The sequence below is a fragment of the Carettochelys insculpta genome, chromosome 3 (genome assembly GCF_033958435.1).
Source record: "Carettochelys insculpta isolate YL-2023 chromosome 3, ASM3395843v1, whole genome shotgun sequence".
In the NCBI taxonomy this organism is placed as follows: domain Eukaryota; kingdom Metazoa; phylum Chordata; order Testudines; family Carettochelyidae; genus Carettochelys; species Carettochelys insculpta.
Genome location: NC_134139.1, coordinates 136,440,590 through 136,466,389, shown reverse-complemented (window position 1 = coordinate 136,466,389; position 25,800 = coordinate 136,440,590).

The window sequence follows — 25,800 nt, the reverse complement described above, 5'->3', positions numbered from 1 at the left end:
ATGGTGGTCTGCTCCCAGATGGCTGCAGCGTGGGCCTCCGTTGACTCCTGAGGGTCATAATGACATCACCGTCAGGCCCTCTGGGGCTAGGCAGGTGGCAGCCTGGGTGGTGGGAAGGAGGGTTCTCCAGCTCAGTCAGATGGTGGTGTGGGTGTAGTCTGGCCCTCAGAGGATGATGCTGTGGAGACACAAGGGAGAAAGACGTCACCTGTCAGTGCAGTTGCCTGGGCCCAGGGGCTCCACCCGTGCCACCTCCGCCATCCCCGGACCATCCCTCGAGGTGGTGCCTCCCCTGCTGACCCCCCGCTTGGGGCTCCCATGTGTCTGCTGGGACCTCATCTGTGGGGCGACTGCTGGCTGCGGCATGGCTCCCACATCCCATCCTGGTCAGGAGGGCCAGGGTGCTGTCCATGGGTGTGGGCGCTGGATGGTGCCACATCCGGGTCTGGGATGGGGCAGGGGACCATGGGATAGAACCCCCCCGGGATGTCTGGTCCACCCGTTACCTACCTGGGCCTTTGGAGAATAGGTCTGGGGACACTGGCCTTGAGGGGACATGGCTGGAGCTGACTGCAATCAAGAGAGGCCCCCTCTCCTCCAAGTCACTCCCTGGCTTGGCTGTTGTGGTCTGACTTTAGGGTCCTGGGTGTTCTTGCGGGTCCATCTCCCGGTTGGTGTTGGGCCCGCCTGTGTCGACCACCACTGATGACTTGGGGGCATCCTTCAGGCCAAGGAGCTATTCCAATGCCTGGTAATGTGGGCACCTCGGGCCAGCCCCAGCCCCCGATTGCCTGTGGGAGTTCCTGGCCCAGCTATAGGCCTGCCTCAGTTCCTTCACCTTGGATCGGACCTGATCAGCTGTGAGCTGGTGGTGTCCCCACTTCTGCAGCCCCAGTGACAGCTGCTTGAAGGCAGCTGCATTGCGGGGCCGCCTGGTGCTATAGAGCAGCACCTCCTCCTCCAGCCAGAGGCCAAGGAGGTCTTTTACCTTGGTCTCTGTCCAGGAAGGACCCCTCCTTTTGTGGCCCTGGCTCTTCTCAGGCAACCCCTTGGGCCGGGAGGTGGGGGTCTTCTGGGAGTCCCTGGAGTGTAGGGGCCTCGCCATCCAGCTGATGGTCTGTGTGGCGCATCTGTCTGGGCTGCTGGAGCATGTACTTGGCAGAGCTCATGCTTCTCAGATCCTGGACACGCTCTCAGCTTCCTGCACAGGGTTTCCAGGACCTTGTGGCTTTAAGGGGCTGTCCTGGGGACCATACAGCCCTGCTGGGGCTTGCTAGTGTGTCTCCACGCTCCATGGAGCTGCCGCCATGGCGGACTCATAATTTCTAAATTGAGGACCCGGAGCTTCTACACATGCGCTATTTTGAAATTTGGTCTTGAAAGGGGCCACTCCTCCCGATCCCGGATGGGAAGAGCGGTTTTGAAATTTGTGCCCCTTTTCGCTGTAAACAATTTTGAAAGAGGCTGTTGGCTGTGTAGACGCTCTGCAGCCTCTTTCAAAATTGGGCCCCCTTTTGAAATGAATTTTGAAACAAGGAGCTAGTGTAAACACATCCGGAGAGTGGTAACTATTGGTGTCTGTACTGGGGCCAATCGTACTCAAGCTATTCAGAAATGATCTGGAGAAGGGGATAAACAGTGAGGTGGCAAAGTCTGCAGATTATACTAAACTGCTCAAGATCATTAAGAATAAAGCAGGCTGTTTAAGAGCTTCAAAAAGGTCTCACAAAACTAAGTGACAGGGCTACAGAATGGCAAATGAAATTTAAGGTTGATAAATGTAAATTAATGCAGACTGGAAAAAATAATCCCAGCTACACGTATAAAACGGTGGGGACTGATTTAGCTATAATCACTCAAGACAGAGATCTTGGACTCGTTGATAGTTCTCTGAAAACATCCACGCAATGTGCAGCAGCAGTCAAAAAAAACCAAAAAACAAAACAAAAACAAACAGTGCTAGGAATCATAGAAAAGGGATAGAGAATAAGACAGAGAATATTTTATTGCCTCTAGATAAATCCATGCCATGCCCACATCTTGAACATTGTGTACAGATGTGGTCGCCTGATCTCAAAAAGATGTATAGGAGTTGAAAATGGTTCAGAAAAGGGTACCTACATGATTCAGGGTTTGGAACGGGTGCCATATGAAGAAAGAGTAAAAAGACTGGAATTTTTCAGCTTAGAAAAGAGGAGACTCAGGAGGGATATGATAGAGGTCTGTAAAATCATGACAGATATGGAAGTGAATAAGGAAAAGTTATTTACTTTTTCCCATAATATAAGAACAAGTAAATATAGGGTCACCAAATGAAATTAATGGGTAGTAGGTTAAAACTAACCAAAGGAAGTTTTTCTTCACACAGTGCACAGTAGGCCTGTGGAATTCCTTGCCAGAGCATGTTGTGAAGACCATGACTTTAATAGGGTCCCAAAAAGAACAATATTAATTCATGGAGGTTAGGTCCATCAATGGCTATTAGCCTGGATGGGTAGGAATGGTGTCCCTAGCCTCTATTTGTCAGAGGCTGGAAATGGATGGCAAGAGGAGGATCATTCAATGACTATCTGTTCTGTCCCTTCTCTTGGGGCATTTGGCATTGACCGCTGTTGGAAGACAATATACTGGCTAAATGGACCTTTGTTATGACCCAGCATGGCTGTTCTTATGTTCTTAAGTGTTTGTCAAGCCTCTTCTTAAAAATCTCTATTGAAGAGGATCCCAAATCCTGCCTTAGAAGCAAATTCCAGTGTTTAACTACACCACTACAGTTCAAAAGTTTCTCTTATAATCTGACCGAAATCTCCCTAGCTGCAGATTAAACTCATTACTTTCTCTCCTACCTTTAAGGGATATGGAAAACAGTTTATTACCCTCCTGTGTCTAACAGCCCTTAGCATATTTGAGGGATATTATCACATCATCCTCACTCTCCTTTTCTCAAGAGTAAACATACCTAGCGTTTTTTTAAGCTTTCCTCTTACGTTAGTTTTTCTAGATCTTTTATCACTTTTGTTGTTCTCCTCTGGACTCTCCAATTTTTCCATATTTTTCCTAAGAAGCTCTCTAGTCTAAGTTAAATTCCTTCATACAAGGATGAAAGAAAAGGTTAATGCTTTCCAGCATCTAGCAATACCACTTTTTTATTGTTTTTTGTTTTACATTTTATCAACTCTGAAGTAAATGCAAACCCCTGATATCATTTACAAGTGGATTACATACATCAGTCATTTTATTTTTATCTATCCCTGGTGTCACTCAAAGGCAGTCATTGTGTAAGTGAAACAATGTTTTATGCTTCTTCCTTGGCAGGGAAGCATGCTACTTAACCACCTGATAGCACCACAGTAAATTCTCCCTGCTTATTTCTATTTGGTAATGATCCAACAAACATGCCTTATGCTGTGGGGAAAGCAAACTGGTGTGCTTGTTACCTCCTTTAACAATGGAGGGGGGAAGAGGATATGCCACTATGGGAATAGCACAATAAATAAAATGTGAATCCTACTGAATATTATTTTATAGTAATACGAAACTAAATTTTTAAAGACAACCCTCCACCCCCACTGTCTAGAAAATGTCGTTCCGAAGGATATCAGTGCTTTCTAATGGGAAAACTGTATGTCTCTTAGGTTACATTCAAGTCAGTGGAGCTGTGCTTGTTTACACAAGAAGAGAATTTGGCTCATTTAGTTTGGTACACAGACTGAACTGTTTGAAAGTATTGTGCCATTATAATTCTCCTCTGCCAAGGGGCAGATGCAAGGCCCCATATATGGTGAAGGCCCACAGTGAATGACACAAAACTTTATACATGGCATTTCTGTCTGTTGTCTTCACTGGAGACTGGAAGTTAAAATGTAGCCTCTGATCAATATACCCAGACTCTTTGAGGACCAGACTGTCCTTGGCCCTTACACAGATCATGAAGGATAGGAGAAAGACATCAAGGCATCCACGCAAATAGAACAAGGTCCTACAATGATAATGATGGTCAAGAAGAGGCAGGGATTGTCTCCAAAGTACAAGGAGACTCAGAGCATGGTGACAAGCAGGGAAGAAGCAGAGCCAAGATCACCTTCATCTCCATGCAGACCTTTGGAGCTGGCTTGAACCATAGATGCATTTCTAGAGCAGAGGTGGGCAATAAGTGGCACACAGGATGGATACAGTTCACTGCAATTAGCCCATTGGTATATTTATCTGTCCAACCACAGCTATGGCTGCTTGTCTGCCCAGTTGGTCATGAGTCAGCATTCACAGTCAATGGGAGCTGTGAGAAGTGGTGTCTAATATGTGAGATGGACCTAATTTCATTACACACGTTTGTTCCTCATTGGAGTATCCTGCTCTTGTTTCCTTTCTCATTCAGTTTTTACTTTGTTGACTTCGACTTTATTTAAATTGGCTCATATTCCTGGAATTCATAGTATAGAATTTTACTGCACTAATAGTCTTTACATTTATCTAATCATGGTGTCTTGCACTATTGTCATAAGGAAAATACTAGATAATTCTGTAGCACTGCTACAGCTACACCACTTTGACATCTAATAATTTCTGTCCTACAGCTATTCTCAAGTATATTATATATAAAACTTTCCTTCCAGTGCCTGAATCTCCAGCAGTGTAAGCAGCCCATGTCATAACATAAACTATAAAAATTACATGTTCACATTTCAATGGAAGAAGTTAACCATGTGAGTTTTTACAGTGCTAGGAATTTCTAATAATTCGCTGGGCTTCATGACAACCACCTATAAAAACACCTAGGTGCTTTTTCATACTTTATATTTATTTACAATCAGAGCAGAGAATCTCTGGGTTTGGATGTTTATTTCAATCAGTGCTGTAAGTCTGAAGGTACATCTTGTACCTTTCTCTCTTCAGATTAGAAGTGAAGCAGTGTGAATGTGTCAGCAATATAGGGGCAGAGGCTGAGTTTTTCTGTTTAACAAGGGAACTGGAGCGAATTTATCCACCTAAAGGGAAAGATGTAGATAGATATTTATATTGAGATCAAGATAGATAGATAGATAAAGTCAACAACCAGACAAATAGATCTAGAATTTGATAACATTCCTCTCTGCAAATCACACATGGCTTCTTTTCATGTTCCCTTTCATGTCAATTGGTGAAGTTTCAAATAAGAGTTCTTTTCAGAGGCAAAGTGCTCAATGGTCTAAATTTGCAGGAACTGGATATATCATAGATTTTTTAACTGAATTTGGAAAATATCATTTCTCTTGCACATCCTTTACATTTGAAACTCTGGATCAGCTTTTTTTTTCTCCAGCTATGGATATACAAGTTTGCTCACCAGTGTTAGGTCTGTTTGCCCCAGCGGTTAATCACTGTGGAAGAAATAAACTGCCTCGGCTGGAAAAAGATGAAGCCTGTCTGAGAAGAATCCATTCTTTGTCTCCAGCTGCTTTGGTTGATAGCTTCATGCTGTAATACTGGACTAGACCTTTTAGTTAATATTATATTAATGTATAGTAATACAATATTTAATGATAGTGCAGGTTACACCTCCTATCATATTTAGTGATAGTATAGATTATACAAAACAAGGAATGTTCCTGGACCAGAGAGAGATGGGACAGGAGGGCAACCAGCTAGCAGACCCGAAGGGGTCAGTGAAGCCAGGATGGAGGTGGTGGGGAGTAAGGTCACTTCGAAGTTGGGTGGGTGCTTCGAAGTGCCCACGGTTACACTGCATGCTGGTGCTTCGAAGTTTGCAACTTCAAAGTTGCTGCAGTGAGAATTAGCCTAATGAGGTGCTCCATATTCATCGCAGCACCTCATTATTATCCCCTGCTCGAGCTGATGACCATGCCCCCTTCGAAGAAAGGGGTTAGTGTAGAAACAAACAAAGAGATCTTCTGGCAAAACTTCTGCCAACGGACCACGTCCACACACAAAAGCATATCAAAAGAGCAATCTGCTTTGTCAGCAAAGAGTGGCCAGGCAGCCCTGCTGCTCTTTCAACAGAACTGCCATCTGGAAGCTCAGCAGACAGTGCTGCTGAGTGAACTGGAAAGCCTGTCTGTCAACACAGGGCCCCCAGAGCATCTACATGCGTTTTTTATTGACAGAAAACTGTCAACAAAGGTGTTATTCCTCATCGCGGAGAGGCAGACTACTGTCAGTGGAAGTGTCAAGTTTTGTTGACAGACTGTCAACAAAATACATTTTGTGTGTAGACACTCCACAAGTTTTGTTGACAAAACCCCAGTTTTCTCAAGAAAACTCTCTACTGTAGATGTAGCCCTTTTTTTTTGTAGCAGGATTCTTTGTCCATATTAAGGTCCTGATCCTGCATAACCTTATGTACATGCTCAACTTTAAATACATGAGCTGTCTTACTGAGTTCAATTGAACTACTCCGATGCTTATAATTTTTAGCACATTTTGAGCTTTTATAGACTTACATCCTGATTTTCAGGGGGTTATACAAGACTTCTGAACACATTATGTCATTTCTTCTTGAATTTTTGTTCTGTTGTTTACAACTATAAAGGAACAAAACTTAAGGAAAAAGGGAAGCAGTTTAATGTTATTGAACTACATTTCTGTGGCATCATAGAAGGATCAAGGAAAAAGTTTTTAAAAATGAGTGCATCATGCAATGAAACAAGTTACTCTATTGAAAAGAGACTTTAACAACTGTCCACAGAGAGAATGATCAGAACTAAGATTCATAATCAAATTCAACACATTAACATGCGATTTGAACAGAGGCAGCAATTACCTGACCCATTATAAGGACTCTTCCACATCATTTGATGTTTGACCTCACTCTTAACAACCCCACCCCAAACACCCATCCCACCCTGATATCTCTCTGCTCTTCTGATTTGTCAGCATTGATAACAATTTTTGGACCTCTGTGCTTTATATATTGAGTCTGTTCTAGTAAGGCTATGATCTGAAGAAGTGGGTCTGTCCCGTGAAAGCTCATCACCTAATTAATTATTTTGTTAGTCTTTAAAGTACTACATGACTGCTTTTTTTTTGATAGAATACAGACTAACATGGCTATCTCTCTGTCACTATTCAGGTTATTTGATAGTCACGCAAAGAATTTTTTTCCTTGTACAAGCAAAACACTGAGCTTCCTTGATACTGCCTGCTTCTGGAGAGCAGACAGGCTCTAACTCTTCTGCTTCAAGTTATTTGTATTGATCTGTGGAAGACCAGATCACTTTCTAGTTATCTCCCAAAATGTGGCTAAGAAAGGAAGGATATTTCTGGGTTTGAAACACTGAAACACAGGCTTCAACTCACAGCTCTACCACAAACATTCTGTATGATCACAAACAAATCATTTAATCTTCCTGTGACTCAATGCCACATCAGTGAAATTGGGAGATTTCCTTTTTCCTACATGTTATCTAGCTTGAACATTTTGCTTCATGCCAGTAGGCACCAGGGTAATGGATACATAATAATAATCTGGTGCATTAACAGCTAATCCAAAGCTTCTCAAACTGTGGGTCAGAACATCAGAAAGGATTGTGACCCCGGGTGGTGCAAACTTGCTGGGGATTGGGACAAAAGCCAAAAGCCTAAGCCTGAGCACCACCACATGGGACTGAACCCAAGACCAAGAACTTCACGTTGGGGTTACAGACACCCTGCTTGGGGTTAAATCCCTTGGGATCCAACCTAGCCCCCCCCCACCAACCTGCGATGAAAGGGCTTGGTCTTTGGCCCTGCCACCCAAGATAGATGAGCTCAGACTTCAGTGCCTCTTCCTGGAATCATATAACCACGTTTTTTTCTGTCTGAAGGGATTTTACATGACAATGTTATTGAGAAATCCTGACCTTGTCAAAGCCACAAAAGCAGATGGGGTGCATGCAAAATGTGTGTGAAGAGCAACTTGAATTAATTTGATTTAAATAAAGTTTTAAATACATACTTTGCAATAAAATAGCTTACTGGCTAGCTTTGATTTTTTTATTGTATGTATAGCATAATGTACCAAAGGATCCTTATTAAAGTATTATTTAAAAAAATTCTGATTATCCATCAATCCCCAGCAATTCACGTCTGACAAAGAATCATACCATCTGTTTCTTATCCTATGATATTCAAAATTCTAAATGAAGGAAGAGATGCAGTAATTGTTTCAAATGTTACTTTGAAGTTTTCCTGCAAAAGATCCTTACAAATCTTTCACATATCAGTGGAGTGATAAAGAAATATATGAAAACTTATGTCTGTTCCTTTGATGAAGCACGCTGACTCTTCAGCAGAAGCACACTAATCTAATATATAGTATATATATATGGCAATGGCTTCCCTGAAACATGCAAATTAATGTAATTTAAATTGTGTTAAACCCAATATTCGTGTTCTGTTGAGTGCATTTTACTTTAATTGAATAACTCCCATTTATAGCATCTAGGAAACTCTGAAGCATAACAAATAGCAAGTGTCTAAATATGTGTCAAATGTGTCATTGGTTTACATTCATAAAATGGCATTTATGGGAGAAAAAGTGTGAGGAGCAGCAAACACAATGTATCAGTGGATTCACAGCTAATAATATATTTTCCAAACAACTGCAGCTGAACTCTATTCAGAAACATGTGTACAGTGGTATGTACATCACATTCACAATCAGTCAAGTTACATGATGGGAAACATAACATTAAATGTGTCATTTCTACTAGAACTTCAAAGAAGTATTTTAAAAAATACAGGTAAAAAGGTAAAAGTAAGTAGGTAATTGCTGATTTAAAATAGATTTTTCTGCTACCCACAGATAGAGAAGAATAGTGTCTACCCCTTTGGCAGCATTTAATAAATATTTTCAAAATATTGTTATTATCTCACATGTGGATGCTTATCATAATATATAATAGCTTGCATTCTTATGATGCAACAGATTTTTTAACATATCAGGTAAGTGGCATTATCTGAGACTGGACTCTGTCCAGATAATTTCACACATCAAGACATAACTCATAAACATATCCCAATGGTATATTATCAGCTGACTGAGTGTGGTCTCTTTGGAAGAGATGTGTCACTCATTATCTCCACACGGATAATCAATTAATTCTAGGTGAAAGGCACTACAACACAGCAATATGGAATTAGCAAATCACTCTGATGTTCAAGAGTGAAGAAAAAGTTCACCAAAGCAGCTGAAGATGAAAACTGCAATTTCTGAGCAAAATGATGCTCTGGCTATCCAGAAACATAGATGAGTGCATCCCAATATTGTCTTTACATTACCTTGACTACAAGAGAGCAGATGCACTCAACACGGGAGCAGAACCTACCACTGAAGCTGTGTCTAAACGAGCCCCTTCCTTTCGGAAGGGGCATGTTAGTGAGTGAGTTTGAAAGATGCTAATGAGGTACTGCCATGAATATGCAGCGCCTCATTAGTGTAATGGCTGCCGCTGCGATTCAAAAGTGCCGCTTTCGAATCGTGCACTGCCCATGGAGACAGAATCCTTTTGAAAGAACCCCCCAGTCTTCGAAAGCCCCTTCTTCCTAATGCCAGATAGGAAGAAGGGGCTTTCGAAGACTGGGGGTCCTTTCAAAAGGCCCCCATCTCCACAGGCAAAGTGCGATTTGAAAGCGACACTTTCGAATCGCCGCGGCCACCATTATACTAATGAGGTTCTGGATATTTATGGCAGCTCCTCATTAACATCTTTCAAACTCACTCATTAACATGCCCCTTTGGAAAGGAAGAGGCTTGTGTAGACACAGCTTGAATGTTTTCCTCCTTCTATTACTATTACCTTAATTTTATCTCAGTTGAGCATAATGTACTTTCCTGTCCTCCAGGTCCTAATTTCCTTCAGTCACCAAAATGGCTAGGAACAAGCATTGTCTGCCCTGGATAAGAGAGAATTCAGCATCGCCAGCATATTTCTAGCATTACAGCTGATATTGTACCACAGTTTCTCTCAAGGACTATACATAAAGGTCAGATGAGAGAACTGAGATCTGTGGCATTCTATAAATGAAACATCTCAGTGATGAGGAGCAGTTGCTCATAATCCATGAAACCGTAGCTTCTTGAAAGTTGATGACTATAGTGAAACAAGGATTTCAGGTCATAATTCTGGAATCCTTCAGAAAAAAGCAATCTGTCAGACAGACAAGTAACTATAAGGACTTCTAAAGATTTTTATATCTGTTTCAGGATAGGAGAGTAAAGAAAACACTGTCTCCTATCTCTCATCTCACACATCCTCTTTCATAAATTTCTTTCTCAGATAAAGTAACCCATGATTTTTGTTATTCCAGAGGATTCTCATTTCTCTTCTCCTTGACTAAGTCTATTCTAGCCCCCTCCTTTCAGAAGGGGCATGTTAATGAGGGAGTTCAGAAGATACTAATGATGTGCTGACGTGAATATGCAGTGCCTCATTAGCATAATGGTGGTCGTGCGCAATTTGAAAGTGTCGCTTTTGGAATGCATGCTGCCCATGTAGACAGGGGCCTTTCAAAAGGATGCCCTGAATTTCAAAAGCCCCCTCTTCCTAAAACCAAATGAAGAGAAGGGGCTTTTGAAGTCTGAGGATCCTTTCAGAAGGCTCCCATTTGCAAGGGTGGCATGCTTTCCAAAAGCAGCACTTATGAATCGCACGTGGCTGCCATTATGCTGATGAGTCACTGAATATTCATGGCAGCACCTCTTCAGCATCTTCCGAACTCCCTCATTACCATGCCCCTTCTGAAAGGCGGGCATAATGTAGATGTAGCTCTAATGTCTTCCCCAGCAGGCTATTGCAAAGCTGGATGCCTTGTTATGCTTTCCTACATGGTATGCCTGCATCTCAGCCCTATCTATAACTGGATCTACTGGCTTCCTTCTTATATGAACTCTACTTTTCCACAGTTGTAACTTCTGCCCTTGTGGTGTTGACACCTGTCCAGTTTGTCCGATGTATATAGCAGAGGGGCATTGCTGGCAAATGATGGCATAAATTATATTGGTAGATGTGCAGCTGAATGAACCCACGATGGTGTGGCTGATCTGGTTAGGTCCTGTAATGGTGTTGCTGGTGTAGATATGTGGGCAGAGCTGGCAATGAGGTTTGTTGCATGGATGGGTCCCTGAGTTAGAGTGACTGTGGTGTGGTGTATAGTTGCTGGTTAGGATTTGCTTCAGGTTGGCAGGTTGTCTGTGGGCAAGGACTGGTCTGCCTCCCAAGGCCTGTGAAAGTGGGGGATCATTGTCCAGGATGGGTTGTAAATCCCTAATGATGCACTGTAGAGGTTTTAGCTGAGGACTGTAGGTGATGGTTAGTGGTGTTCTGTTGGTTTCTCTTTTGGGCTTGTCCTGTAGTAAGAGGCTTTGTGGCACATGTCTGGCTCTGTTGATCTGTTTTTTCACTTCCTCGGGTGGGTATTGCAGTTTCAAGAATGCTTGGTAGAGATCCTGTAGGTGTTTGCCTCTGTCAGAGGGGCTGGAGCAAATGCGGTTATGTCTTAGTGCTTGGCTGTAGACAATGGACCATGTGATGTGTCTGGGATGGAAGCTGGAGGCATGAAGGTAGGCGTAGCGGTCAGTGGGTTTACAGTTCAGAGTGGTATTGATGTGGCCATCGTGTATTAGCACCGTGGTGTCCAGGAAGTAGATCTCCTGTGTACACTGTTCCAGGCTGAGGTTGATGTTGGGGTGAAAGTTGTTGAAGTCCTGGTGGAATTCCTCCAGAGTCTCCTTCCCACAGGTCCAGATGATGAAGATGTCATCAATGTAGTGTAAGATGAGATGGGATGTTAGTGGACGAGAGCTAAGGAAGTGCTGTTCCAGGTCAGCCATGAAAATATTGGCATATTTAGGGGCCGTGCGGGTACCCATAGCTGTGCTGCTGATTTGAAAGTATATATCATCGCCAAATCTGAAATTGTTGTGTGTGAGGATAAAGTTACAGAGCTCAGCCATCAGATGTGCTGTAGCAGCATCAGGGATACTGTTCTGGACAGCATTTATTCCATCTTTGTGTGGGATGGTGGTATAGAGAGCCTCTACATCCATGGTGGCTAGGATAGTGTTTTCCGGTAGGTCAACAATGTATTGCTGTTTTCTGAGGAAGTCAGTGGTGTCTTTGTAGCCAGACAGCCAGCCCCCTCTCAGACCAGCATTGCTGGGAAAACAAGGGAGCCAAAACAACAGGGCACTTAACATAAATTCCAGCACAGCCTTTGAAGCTGTGAGAAAGCACAGGTGTGCTGCTACAATGTGCCTCTGGGAACATATACAACGGTTAGGCTCACAGCAGACAGAGAAGCTGTGACAGACATGGCTCTTAGCCCCTACTAAATAACGTGATGTACACACACCAACATCCTAGGTGGGAAAATATTTACCCTAATAAAAGGAATGTCCAGTAGTCGAAACTTATTGTTTCTCTCCCTTGCAAACGTAAACTACTCTTGCGAGAGATGGCGTCGCCCAGACAGACCAGCCCCAATTTGGCATAAGAAAGGAGAAAGAGAATAAAGGAGTACAGAGGTATAAGTATGGGACCTACAGCACCATGATTTTTGAGTGCTTTTCACTATCTATCTGCTGGTCAGATAAGTGACAGCCTCCCAAGGCTTCTGCAGCTAAAAGGGTCCCTAAGCCTTGTCCCTTATTCGTCTTTCCGCGGAATTGAGTGACCGATCCTGGCTTGGCACCGCTGGAATCGAGAGATGCAAGGAGGGTAAGAAGCACCCACACCTGATCTCCTATCTTTAGTGTACACATATTTTGAAATAGAGCTCTATACTTTGTTTTCTTTCTTTGGGATCGTGGCTTCAGTTTTGTAACTTGTTTGTGTGTGTAACATCTATACATTTAACTAAGTAGGCACTAGCAATTTTGTAACCACATGATTAGAATCTAGTTTAATAAATTTTGGTAACCGTTGGTGCATAAGCCTGACTTGTTTCTCTGGGTTACTGTAAAGCAGCCAACACAATTAAAGAACCTCAGCCGTTTTGGCTATAAAGCCTGGCCATTAGGTGAGAGTACTAAGAGCCTAGCGTTGAGTTGTGCCGCCTCCACGGGGCAAACTCTTGGGGCGCCTGTCAGTCAATCCTGACTGCCCACTGCGAAGGGGCTCTGAGCTCTAGCAGTTAAAGTCACGGGTGTGGAAAGGCTCTTAGTGCTGCCATTGGGGCACCTGTCAGTCAGTGTTGACTGCCCACTGCGAAGGGGCTCTGAGCTCTAGCAGTTAAAGTCACGGGTGTTTAGGACCTTGGGGCATCCGTCAGCCTAGCCCAGGCTGCCCGCCGCGAAGGGACAGTGCGTCCTAGCAGTTAAAGTCACAGATGGTATAAAACGGGCATAGCTGGCACCTCACCAAACATCCTTGGCCATCGGCTAACAGTCTTGGAGATAGCTGGGAGTGCTAGTGGCATAGGGTCTGAGGAGAGAGTCCACATAACCAGACAGTCCTTCAGTGAGAGTGCCAATGCCCGAGATGATGGGACGTCCAGGATTTCCAGGTTTGTGAATCTTGGATAGGAGGTAGAATAGCCCCGGACGGGGCTCTAGAGGTGTGTTGGTATAAATCTGTTCTTGTGCTTGTGTAGGGAGTGTCCTGGGCAGATGGTGTAGTTTCTTAGTGTATTCCTCGGTGGGATCTGAGGAAAGTAGCCTGTAAAATCTGGTATTGGAGAGTGGTCTGGAAGCCTCCTTCTAGTCAGACCTGTTCATGATGACAGTAGCTCCTCCTTTATCTGCCTCTTTGATTATAATGTCAGAGTTGTTTCTGAGGCTGTGGATGGCTATATACATTGGACAAACTGGACAGTCCCTACATAAAAGAATAAACTCACACAAATCAGATATCAGAAATTGCAATATACAAAAACCCATATGAGAGCACTTCAATCTTCCAGGCCACACAGTAGCAGACTTAAAAGTAGCTATCCTACAGCAAAAAAATTTCAAGACCAGATTCCAAAGAGAAAGTGCTGAGCTACAATTCATCTGCAAATTCGACACCCTCATCTCAGGATTAAACAAAGACTGTGAATGGCTGGCTAAATACAAAAGCAGCTTCCCCTCCCTTGGTGTTCACACCTCCAGATCAACTGCTGGTAGTAAGCCTCATACTTCATGACTGAGCTAACCTTGTTATCCCCAGCCTTGCTCTGGCTTATTTATACCTGGCCTTGCAGATTTCTGTGACCAGCATCTGATGACGTGAGTTTTTGCTCAAGAAAGCTCATGCTCAAAACTTTTCTGTTAGTCTATAAGGTGCCACAGGACCCTTCATTGCTGCTTCTGAATATATTTCACTTTTAATGCACAATTCTTTTAATTAGACTGCACCTTTCTTCTGCCTTTGTGAGCTGGGAGGAAGAAAGAGAACTTTATAAGTGTTTCCCTTCTATATTCCAGGTGAGTATGACTTTTCAGTGCTTCTGTAAGGCCCAAGCTGCTGTTTTTACATATACAACCTTATGGAGGATTTTATATATACATCCTTATGGGGGATTTCCAGTAAGAGCTTTCAAAGCTACATCTACACTACCAAGATCTTTCAAAAGAAACCATTCCACAAGATCTCTTCTGAAAGAGCTTCTTTCAAAAGCGTTCATCCACACACAAAAAAAGGATCAAAAGAGTGATCTGCTCATTCAAAAGAGAGCATCCATACAGCCTCTACTCTTTTGAAAGAACAGGCCAGGGACTGAAAATGAGGACTGCTCTTTCAAAAGGGCCATGCAGAGTGTCTACATGTTTTCTTTCAAAAGAAGCTTTTGAAAGGGGGCACTCTTCCTGAAATGGGAAAGGAAGAGTGATTTCGAAAGGAGCACCTCATTCTTTCTGTGTGCAGATGCTCTGTGGGCTCTTCCAGAAAAACTTGCTAGTGTAGATGCAGCCTAAGACTATGTCTCTGTCTACACAGAAGCCTTATTTTGAAATAAGCTGTTCTGGAACAGCTATTCCAAAATAGCTATTTGAAACAAGGCTGTGGCTACACTAACCCCAGCCTTTCAAAGAGGCATGGTAATGAGCCACTTTGTCATATGCTAATGAGGCACAACCATGAATATGCAGTGGCCACATGCATTTCAAAAGCACCACTTTCAATACGCAAGCCACCCATGTAGATAGGGGCCTTTCAAAAGGAGCTCTGGACTTTGAAAGCACCTTCTTCCCATTTGGTTTTGGGAAGAAGGGGCTTTCAAAATCAAGGGGTCCTTTCGAAAGGCCCCTGTCTACACGGGTGGTGTACATTTCAAAAGCAATGCTTTTGAAATGCACACAGCCACCATTATGCTAATGAGGCACTGCAGATTCATGGCAGTGCCTCATTAGCATCTGCTGAAGTGGCTCATTACCGTGCCCTTTCCAAAAGGTGGGGCTAGTGTGGCCACAGCCTAGGGGTTCTACACAAAAAATGCATTTCAAAATAGCACTTAACTATTTTGAAATACAGTCTGCACACATAGGCTGCGTCTACATAGAATTCCCCTTTTGGAGGAGGAATGCAAATGAGGGAGATTGAAAATGCAGATGAAGTGCTGATTTACAAATCTTGCACTTCACTTACATACGCTCACCTGATTACTTTTCTGGCAAAGACTTTTCTGAAAACAAAACCAGCCACATAGATGGAGTTCCTTCAAAAAAAAACAAACCTGTTTTCAAAAGAACCTTCGTTCCTTCTTCATTTCAGGACAGCAAAGTTATTTCAGAAAAACAGCTGTTATCTTGCAATAACTCAGATATGTTCAGACCCAGATTGTCTGCCTTTCTGCAGTAAATGCTTTAGTCATTTTTATGTTTTTGGGGTTAGTACAGGAGTATCTAGATGAAATTTTATGGCTGTATATAAATGAGGGCAGATTAGATGCTCTAATGCTCCCTTCTGACTTTAAAATTTATGCATCCACATTCAGAATCCTTTGACAGATTTAGGGAGAAGAGTGATAGCATTCCTGTTAGAGAAATTAGGGTAAGCTTTGTTTACACTTTATCATAAATATTTGAAGTCTTTGTATCCATCTTACATTCCAACAAGAAACTATCAGCTAAATTTTAATAGCTCCTTTGATAGAAATGTCTGTGGTACTTCTAATATGAAACTATGTCTTCATCTTTGTTTACATAGAAACTAGTATCTAGACAATGCCAGGAAAAAATACGCGAGTAAAATTGAATTCTGAAATTGCCTGGACAATTAAGTTATCTCACAAATAGGGATACTGAAATAATATATTAATTCTAATAATCTCCTTCCAAATTTACTTCATTGGTAATTCTAACTTATTCTTCATTTGTTTACTGAAAAACTGGTATAAATGTTTTGCCCCATCTCAAATATTCACGGAAAGTGAAAACATCATCTACACACTCTTTAAAACATTTAATAGATGTTCGTATATTATTTCTTGAGTTTGAAAAGATTGCATCTGAAACTGAGACAGAAAGATTTTTTTGGGCAAAAGCTCAGCACATTACATGTAAAGTCATTTCAAATCAGATGGGTTGTGACATGGAAACATTTCAGATTATTCTAGAGGTGTCTGTTGCACATCAAAGGGATGTGAAATTTCTGAATAAATGCATCTATTGGAATGGCATCTTTATGCTTTCTTGGCAAGAATCTATAGTGGAGGGATACATAAGTCTTTAGCTGTATTGAAAGCAAGGAGGAAGAACTATGCATAACTTGAACCTGCAATTTGATCCAAATGTAGAAAAAATATGAGGAGGAGCTGTTATTCATGCTAACACAGTAACAGTGAAGTTCAGAAAGGCCTTTTCTACAATGATAGTTTGATTTGTTGCTGACAGCAGTTGCCCCTGCTGTGGTGTTCAGAGATCATTCAGTTCTCAGGGTGCTTGAAAGAGATCCACTTTATTCTGTATCTAGTTTCAACTATATGAGCATAACAGCAAAATCTTCACAGTGTCCTCCCTAGATGCTGTCTGGGAAGCTCAGCACTTAAAGGCAGAGTAATGTTGTAATAACTGATGACCAACAGGCTTTATTTTAATTATAACCCTTAACTAATGGACAGTGGGTAAAGTTTCATGAGTTTCTAGAAGCCTATGTTACATACAATTATTGAAAAACAGATGTAAGGAATGGAATTAATTTAAACAAAGTGTTTGTCAGTGCCATTCAAGAACTGGCAAATAAGATGAAGAGAAAGCCAGAAATACGTGTCCTGGAACCGGCCCTGGCTGTCCACCATGGCCTGCAGGACCACCAAGTGGTAGCCCTTCCTGTTTATAAATTATCCACCTCTGTGCTCCGGGGTGCGGATAGTGATGTGGGTCCAGGTCCCTCACTTAGATGACCCTCTTGAGCAGCAGGGCATTGAGTGTGTGTACCTCCTGCAAGGAGAGGACATAGGCACTCGTGAGGGTGTGCAGGGTGCACCCCACCCCCCACCCTGGGCCCCTGCCCCATCCCGGCCTCCGTCCCCGCTCCCCACCCTGGGCTTCTGCCCCAGCCTTCCTCCCTGACCCCACCCCCCCTCACCTCCTTACCTTCCACCCCCACAGTGGGTGCATGCCTAGGCCTCCTTACCTCCATGAAGACGGCTCCAACTGTAGCCTTGCCCACTGACGGAGTGGTAGCTGTCTGGAGTGACCAGCTTCCAGACAGCTATCACGACCCTCTTCTCCACAGGCAGGGTGCGCCACATCTGGGTGTCCTGGTGCCTCAAGGCAGGGGTCAGCCACTGGCAGAGCTCCAGGAATGTCTACCACTTCATCTGGAAATTCTGGAGCCACACGTCGTCATCCCACGCCTCCATGACTGAGTGCTTCCACCACTCAGAGCTGTTGGGGTGACTTCAGGGCCTGCAGAGCACCCAGAGGAGGGGAGGTGGGTGCCAGTAGGGCCTGATGGTCTGGGGCATCCCCATCTGCCCCTGGGAAGGGCTCCTCTTCCAGGAGCTGATGGGCGGCCACCTGTGCGGTGCTTAGCCGGGCACCTGCTTCACAGGTGGCAGCCTGCAGGATGTCGAGCTGCTGCTGCTGCTGCTGCTGCTCCTCAGGGTCCATGGTTATGGGAACTCTGTCTGCAGGGCTCATGGCAGCTTTGCAGGCTCATGCTGTGCAGGTTGAGTGTGTTTGGGAGGGGCCCTTTAAAGGAGCAGCTTGCTGTTGCCCCAGATGTGCTTCTCCACCCTGTGACCCTGTCTGCAGGCTTTCATGGCCCCTTATTTCAAAAGGGGACACTTGTGATTGTAGTCACTCCCATTTGCCATCCTTTTGACATGCCGTGTCACTACTTCAACATTGCATGTCTATGGCGCCAGCCCTGGTGGGTGTGGAGATGCGACGCGTCGAAGTACCATATTTCGATGTCGCTACTTCGGAATACGCTACTTCAAAGTATCGCTGTAAGGCAGATGTAGCCTAAAAAACACCATTGCAAATGCTTATGCTCAGCCTCACAAGTAAACACATTAATAATATTCAGTTAGTCAAGTTCTTTGTACTATTGTTTGGACCTCTCTAGCTGATACATGTACACATGGTTTGGTCGTGCTTCAAATGACTTAATCACAAAGAAGGGGCAAAACCCCCACTTTCGATATCATTATAGAAGCTTTGTTGATACAGTTTCTTGAAAAAAAGGAGACTTTTTTTTTCTTTCAATAACGGCTCAGGAATGAACATGTGACTGGTTGCTGGCAAATGCTGGCAAACACTGGCATAAATGATTCCTCCAGATACATACGCAGAGCTCCCTCTGTTCTCCAAAGAGAAAGAATGCAACTGATCTCTTTTCTGCAGACCCCAGAGGATGGAGACTAGACAGGCTGGCTGGGAGGGGTGGTTCAGCTGGTGCAGGACCAGTAAACATACGCATAGGCCAGGTCTACGCTAGGAGGTAAAATCAATTTTAGATACACCAATCAAGCTATGAGAATGGCATAGCTGGAATCACCATACGTAAAACTGAATTTTGCTGCCATCCGCACAGCAGGAATTCAACAAGAGAAGTTCTCCCATCAACTTCCCTTACTCCTTGAGACTACCAGTAGAATTGGAGTTTATGGTGGTGCCACGACAATTCAGTTTTTACATACCCACAAGGTGCGCTAAATTAAACCATAGAAAATTGACTGCCAATGTGTTAATCTTCCCCTAAGTATAGACATACCCTTAGTCATCTTCTCACTTCACCAGCCCATGGAGTTTAGATGGAAAAGATACATGGGGAACATTTTCTGTTCTACATAGTACTGTCTAGCCTGGGCCCAACAGGTAACCTCAGCTATGGTGAAACCTTTCATAAGCGAATTATCTTCACAATCACTGGGATTAGAGGATCACTGCTGTGATTCAGAGCATCTGCTATGGCATATATCCTCCATGTGAATCTCATCGGGTCTATGTTTTCCACAGAAGAATAAATATGTTTAGCACTATCAACTGGCTGTTCAGGAAATTACTTTCCATGAGGATTTTTATGGGAATTTCCTCCCTAATAGCTAGGCTGTAATGTTTCTTCTTGGGAAGGACATAGTTTATCCTATTGCCAGCAACAGCTTTTCTTGCCAATGCATATGAGGCCAAAGAGCTGGGGGGAGAGGGTTTAGTGCCTTCAAGTTAAATTCGGCTATCCCCTGTACAAAAATGGGTGGAAATGAGGCAGGGAGTCCAACGATTTAATGGAAGAGAAATGCAATCATCAGTACTTGGAAGGAGGAGGCAACATTCAAGTGGAACAAAAACCAACCCTGGCTTGACTTGTGTTGGTCACTCAGCTTCCAAATAGCATGAAGTACTAAAAGAAAATTAATTGTAATCTCTTTATTCTCACTTTATCTATGTGTTGTAACTAAAGTTTCTGCAGTTCTACCAAAACTTATTGGCCAGTTTTCAGTAACACTTTTCTTGTAAAAATCCACTTGCATTTCACATTTTCTGTATTGTTTATTATATTGTCCACTGTCTAAAATAAGTGCTATGATACTTGCAGTCCTCAGTGGCTGCTCAGTTAAAGTTCACTCAGGATATCCACAAATGGAGCTTCTTTCGTGGTGGTACATACCGGCACCTCTGCATTAATGTTCCACAAAGCCAGTATTCTTTTCAAAATCCAGCCTTTCCAGGTTAAGAGGCCTCTTCTTTTCTATAAATGGCATCACATTCTTATAACAATAAAAAATGTTGGAGATTTGGGGAGAGATGTTTAAAATATAACCATTCTACCCACTACCTGTAGTGGGCTGTAATTCTCTTTCAGGAGATCAAGTGTTTTGAAATAGTACTGCTAAGTCTAGTGGACTATCAGGACATCAATCTCAAATCCCCAGTGCCACTTTGCTGGGTCAGCATCATCTGTCTGTAAGGAACTGAACTGGCAATGCAAATGACTAGAACAGCTGGAAATACTGTGGGGTGTTTTAAGTCTACATCAGCTGAGGTGTGGGAGCCATCACATTTATGTATATATGAAACATAAGTGAATTGAGGAATAAGAAAGCAGTTTTGTTTGTAGTTGCCAGATCAAAAGCAATATGCTTGAAGTGATAATGTCTGCAGGGTATATAATTCTGACATCTATGTAGACCAGCCCTCAGAGGATATAAAATTGCTCACTGAAAAAGTCATTTTGAATGTATTTTCACACAGCTGATACTCAAAACAAAGTAGAACAGATATGGATATGAGTAATTGTAATGAAATATCATAATGTTTTTCCTATTTGGACTGGAAAATAGAAATATGCAGGATCCAATGCTTCATTCTATGTACGACCAGATTTTCTGGCTCCCCAGCTGTGTGTCTCAAGAATGGTACAGTGATTGAAACACACTGGCTTTGCTCTCTGGTCAATGAGATATATTCCTTTTGAATTTTCAAAGTTTGAAACAAGGTTGTTCCATGGCCACACACATTTCAGTGCTTGCTTTTCTCGAAATGTGACACGACCTGTAAACTTCAAGACTAGCGTCTGTGGTTTTGAAACTACAAAAATGTTCTCATAAGTATTTTCACCAACATGTATATTTCCAGCCTCAATTTCAGATTTAATCAGTTTGTTTATGTGACTGAAAATGTTTGAAGATGTTCCATACTAAAGACCTCTTGCCTCATTAAGATAAATAAGGCTCTTTGTGTCGCAGAAGTCTGGTTACTCAGAGCAGCTTCCAGGATTGGGGCCTCAGTGTGTGGGTGATTCAGTTTCTGGAAAGATATAGAAGACAGGAACAGGAGAAGGAGAAGAAAAAAAATCAGACAACTTTTAAGTGTATCAAACTTTTCCTTGTTTTTAATGCTTATGTCAGTCAATATTTTGTCAATGAAAGTTTGACTAAGGTGAGCAGTGCTTTGAATTATGAAAAGAACAATTTATTGAAGCACAACAACAATACATCTCAACTTTTAATTCCAGTCTTCATGAAGACTTGGAAGTATCAGTTTAATTGTTGTTTATTCTGTCCCTCTCTAGCTGCATGCATTTCTCAGCTTGAGTAACAGCTGGGAGCAAAAATATCGAAGTAAGAAAGAAATAACAAGCTGTAGCAAAAATCTAACTAGAATACTGTATTTCTTAATGTTTTCAGATACATTTCCTGACCAAAGAAAGACAGAAAAGCTTCATATAAGTATCCGAATTCTAGAAAGCTAACATGTTTTGAAACTTCCAGCCTTTCTAGGCTTTCTCATCTCTAATTTGGATCATTAAAAACATTTCTGCCTCATCACTTTATGACAAATGACACAATTTCTCCTCTTTTTAGACTGAAAGTTAATTTAGTTTTATTGTATTTTTCTAAAGAATTTACAAGAAGAGTTTGCAATAGCTTTCAAATTTAGCACCTCTATTTTATCAACATCGGACTAATGTGAGAAATGAGTACTTATGGACAATGTACTGGTTATAGTGGGTAGATTAGTGTTTAGCTCAGGAAAAGGTCAAAGATATATATTTTTTTCACCAATGATAATGCCTGTTCAGGTAAATAACTGCAGATAGATCATTCTTGGACCCAAGTAAGGTGGCAAGTGAGGTAGCATGATTTTACAGATTAGCAAAAAGCAAGACACCACTCCGAAATACAATTAAATAAATACATAAAACATTTTTACTTCAATTAACATTTAATCTGTTTTCCATTTTTAAGAAGAAAGAGTCATTTTCCAAACTCTGGCTTTTAAGCTTCCCATTTGTAGTTCTCTGAAATGGGCCAACATGAATCACAAAGAGGCAATTACTGTTAAGTGTTGCCATGCCGGCGGTGGCATTCACGTTTCTTTAATATTTTCACGAACCTTATTTCCCCTGTGAGCAAAATAGCTGCTGCTGTTTGTTCAAACTTGGCAGCCATGATAGCACTAGCTGTCAGACAGCCTTAACTCCCCTTGCTAATTTCAAGCTCTGTTGAGCAGTACTGCTGTGGCAAGGCTATCACTCAACAGTTAGTAACAGCCCCAACAGGGGGTGAAAAAAATGTAGTGAAATCTATAGATACTGCTGATCAGGAGGAAAATTACTGGCACCTTTAATGGAAGAATTCACTGTTTTTCACTTCATTACTTTAAACAAAACAACTAACTAGAATGCACCCTAATATATTGGGAGGCACCAGCTGCCACCACTTGTTAGCACACAATCCAGAGTCAGATTGGATAGTTCAATACAAATAGAAGTTTGAAAGAGAATTCTGAATGGCAACTGTTCTGGCTGTTGCAGCCACTGACTCTATCAGTTCCTGGCCATTGTAAAATGATCTTGATAGCGCTGCCTCAGAAGGATTCAAGATTAGAGCCAGCAAGTGGGAAGCACTGTTAATATCTGGACACAGCAACAGATGGAATGAGTTACCTTCAGTTCCAAACTGTGTTCTAATTCACTGGATGACCCAGATTAAATGTGATGTTATTTCTGGTGTCCAGGTGGAACACTCCAGAGAAGAACTCAATCAGAAATACAGTGTGTGGTGAAAATACTTTGTTGGGATATGCAATTCGTCAAAATATTTCATACTATGGGTAGGTTATAATGTTTATTTTCCTCTGGGGACTCTAGGCCAAGGGCTAAAATATGTAAATAGTGGTTACTCATATGCATAAAAATAGTTTGGTGAACCACTGCACACCAAAATATTCCCAATGAATGATGACATTGTGAATGGGACATCCAAACCAGAGTCAGAGTGATTAGTTTACACCTAGCTGCAAAAGATGAGTGCAGAGGTCACAAAGAAAGTTATGTCAAGTCTCTGATAAATACTGGTATAAAGCTTACAAATAACTTATCTGAAAAAAACCACACAGAGGCCACATCTACATATGTCTGTCAATGGAGAACACAAGCCATAAGTGGCAGTAAAATTAATGATCTAGCTACCAGATCTGAAGAAATTTCCTTGTACAGGAAAGCAAACCACTTCTATGCAGTAGTAATGTTTCTGTTTCCTAGCACAGAGGACAAGGTAATTTGACTCATAAATACCATTTGACCATTCCTCCAGGGAAGAGATTGAAAAGTGTAGGATTTTTACCACATACAGCTATACCCCATTAGTCTACAATCCACTGTGTCACAACTAGTATGTACTAGTGTTAATCTACAAAGTTTTTAGAAAAGTTCATGCCTAGAACACAGCTGCATAAATAATTGATTTTTCAGTTCATTGAAGTTTCACAAACCTCTGCTCTTGACGTTCACACCTCCACAAAATCTACTGATAATGGACCACATTCCACCCCCACAACTGACTTGATCTCTCCTCTCTTGATGTTCACAGCTCCACATTAACTGCTGATAATGGGCCACATCCTCCATGACTGAATAGACCTTGTCAGCTCTGGCCCTCTCCTTGACTGAGACTCCCGCTTTAAATCCTCCTCTGAAACCTGCCCCCTCCCCCTGCCTCATGCATCTGATGAGTCGGGTCTTTGCCCATGGAAGCTTATGCTCCAAACTACCTGTTAGTGTACAAGGTGCCACAGGATTTCTTGTTGTTTTAAAAAACCAAATTAAAATTGTTTGGGTTAAACTTATCACCATTCATGATGGGAATATCTAGTCACAGAGTAAGAGAAAGGGAGTGCTAATGACTCTGCAGAATACTAGGTAGGCTTATTCACCTAGAATGTGATCTGAGCTCCAGTTCCTGCTCTAATGACTAATTATTTATAAAAAGTGGAAATGTTTTCCGAGAAGAGAATGAGAATGCTCCATAATCCAATGCTTTGGTCAGTCTTCAGCAATAGGAGAGATCCAAATACAAATTCCTGCTCGTCATCGCTTAGAAAGGGTAATGGAATCTAGCTCTCACGTCGCCCAGCTGTGGAATCTAACCTCTGAGCTAACATTGGTAACGGTAGCATGGCTCTTCCAACTGTCATTTTGAAAATACTTTCCTTGATTTTTGTAAAAATGCAGGAAGTCTAAACTAAACATTTTGGATTGAAAGAAAATGTTTTGACTCTTTTAATTCATTTGAAAATATTTGTTGAGTTCAGCATCAATCTGCAAACAATTTTGGTTGACCAGGAACTGCCTTTTTGGGGAAGCAAGCTATTTGTTTGAAAATTTTCACCCACTGCAAGCTGAGAGGCTTCTTGTTATATGAAACACAGAAAACAGGATAGACACTTATGAAGCACAAGAGTTCCAATTTCCTGGTGAGGTAGATTGCTATAGATTGACTCCTAAATTTTATATAGGGATGGAACTATTGAACAGCATTTGTTGAATGCTAAAAATGTCTCTGCTATCTGAGTGACAACTCATGGTTAATCATACGAAGGCTGGGTCTACACAGAGACATCTTGCGAGCAGATTCATCCTAATGAGCAGTCTCGCAGTTGCAAATGACTTCCCATTCACGTATTCCTGTGGCTCATTAGCATAGCCATGCAAGTTTTTGCTGCCAACAGAAGAGGCTACCAGTGGTAAACAGGCCATGTAGATGTGCCTCTGACAGCAAAATCCCCCTCTGTCACCAGACCCTTATGCCTGAAAAAATTTAGGCATAGGGAGCTGGAAACAGAGGTGGTTTTTGCTGTCCGAGGCATGTCTTCATGGCCTGTTTACCGCCAGTAGCAGCTTCTGCTGGCAGCAAGATCTCAGGCAGCTAAGCTAATGAGCTGAGGGAATTTGGTAATGAACAGCCATTTACAAACACGAGACTGCTCATTAGCATGAATCTGCTGGCAGGACATTTCCGTGTAGACCCAGCCTAAAAGCTGTTGTGAAGTCCAACACTAGGTTCTATACTGAAACCAGCAGGAGACAATACGGCTGTGTCTACACTAGCAAGTTCTTTCAGAAAATCACGCCCTTTTCGAAAAGAACATGCCGAGCATCTGCACATAAAATGTGCTCTTTCGATTTGAAATTGAAAGTATGAAGCTCTTCTTCCTGAAGCCCTCTTCATCTCCCAGATCAGGAAGAGTGACTTCTTTTGAAAGCCCATTTCAGAATAAAGAGTGTGCAGATGCTCTGTGGGTCCTTTTCTCAAAAGAGCTGTCTTCATGGTGCCAGATTTTTTGATCCCTGGCCTGTAGAACAAGTGGGGCTGTGTGGATACTCCCTATTGAAAGATCAGATCGATCTTTCAGTCTGCTCTTTTGTGTGAGGACGTGCTCTTTTGAAAGAAGTTTTTTCGAAAGAGCTCTTCTGAAAGAACATCTTTTGAAAGATCACTGTAGTGTAGACGTAGTCTATGTCAACCTAGATCTCCACTTCAAAGGAAAACTGTAGACCAAAATGGAACACAACAATATGCATTGTTATTCAAATGTGTCTGGAATTGATTAGTCACCACTATCTCAATCTCCTTCCCCATACTTGAGAAGTTACAGTCTGAAAAGTATTTGGCAAG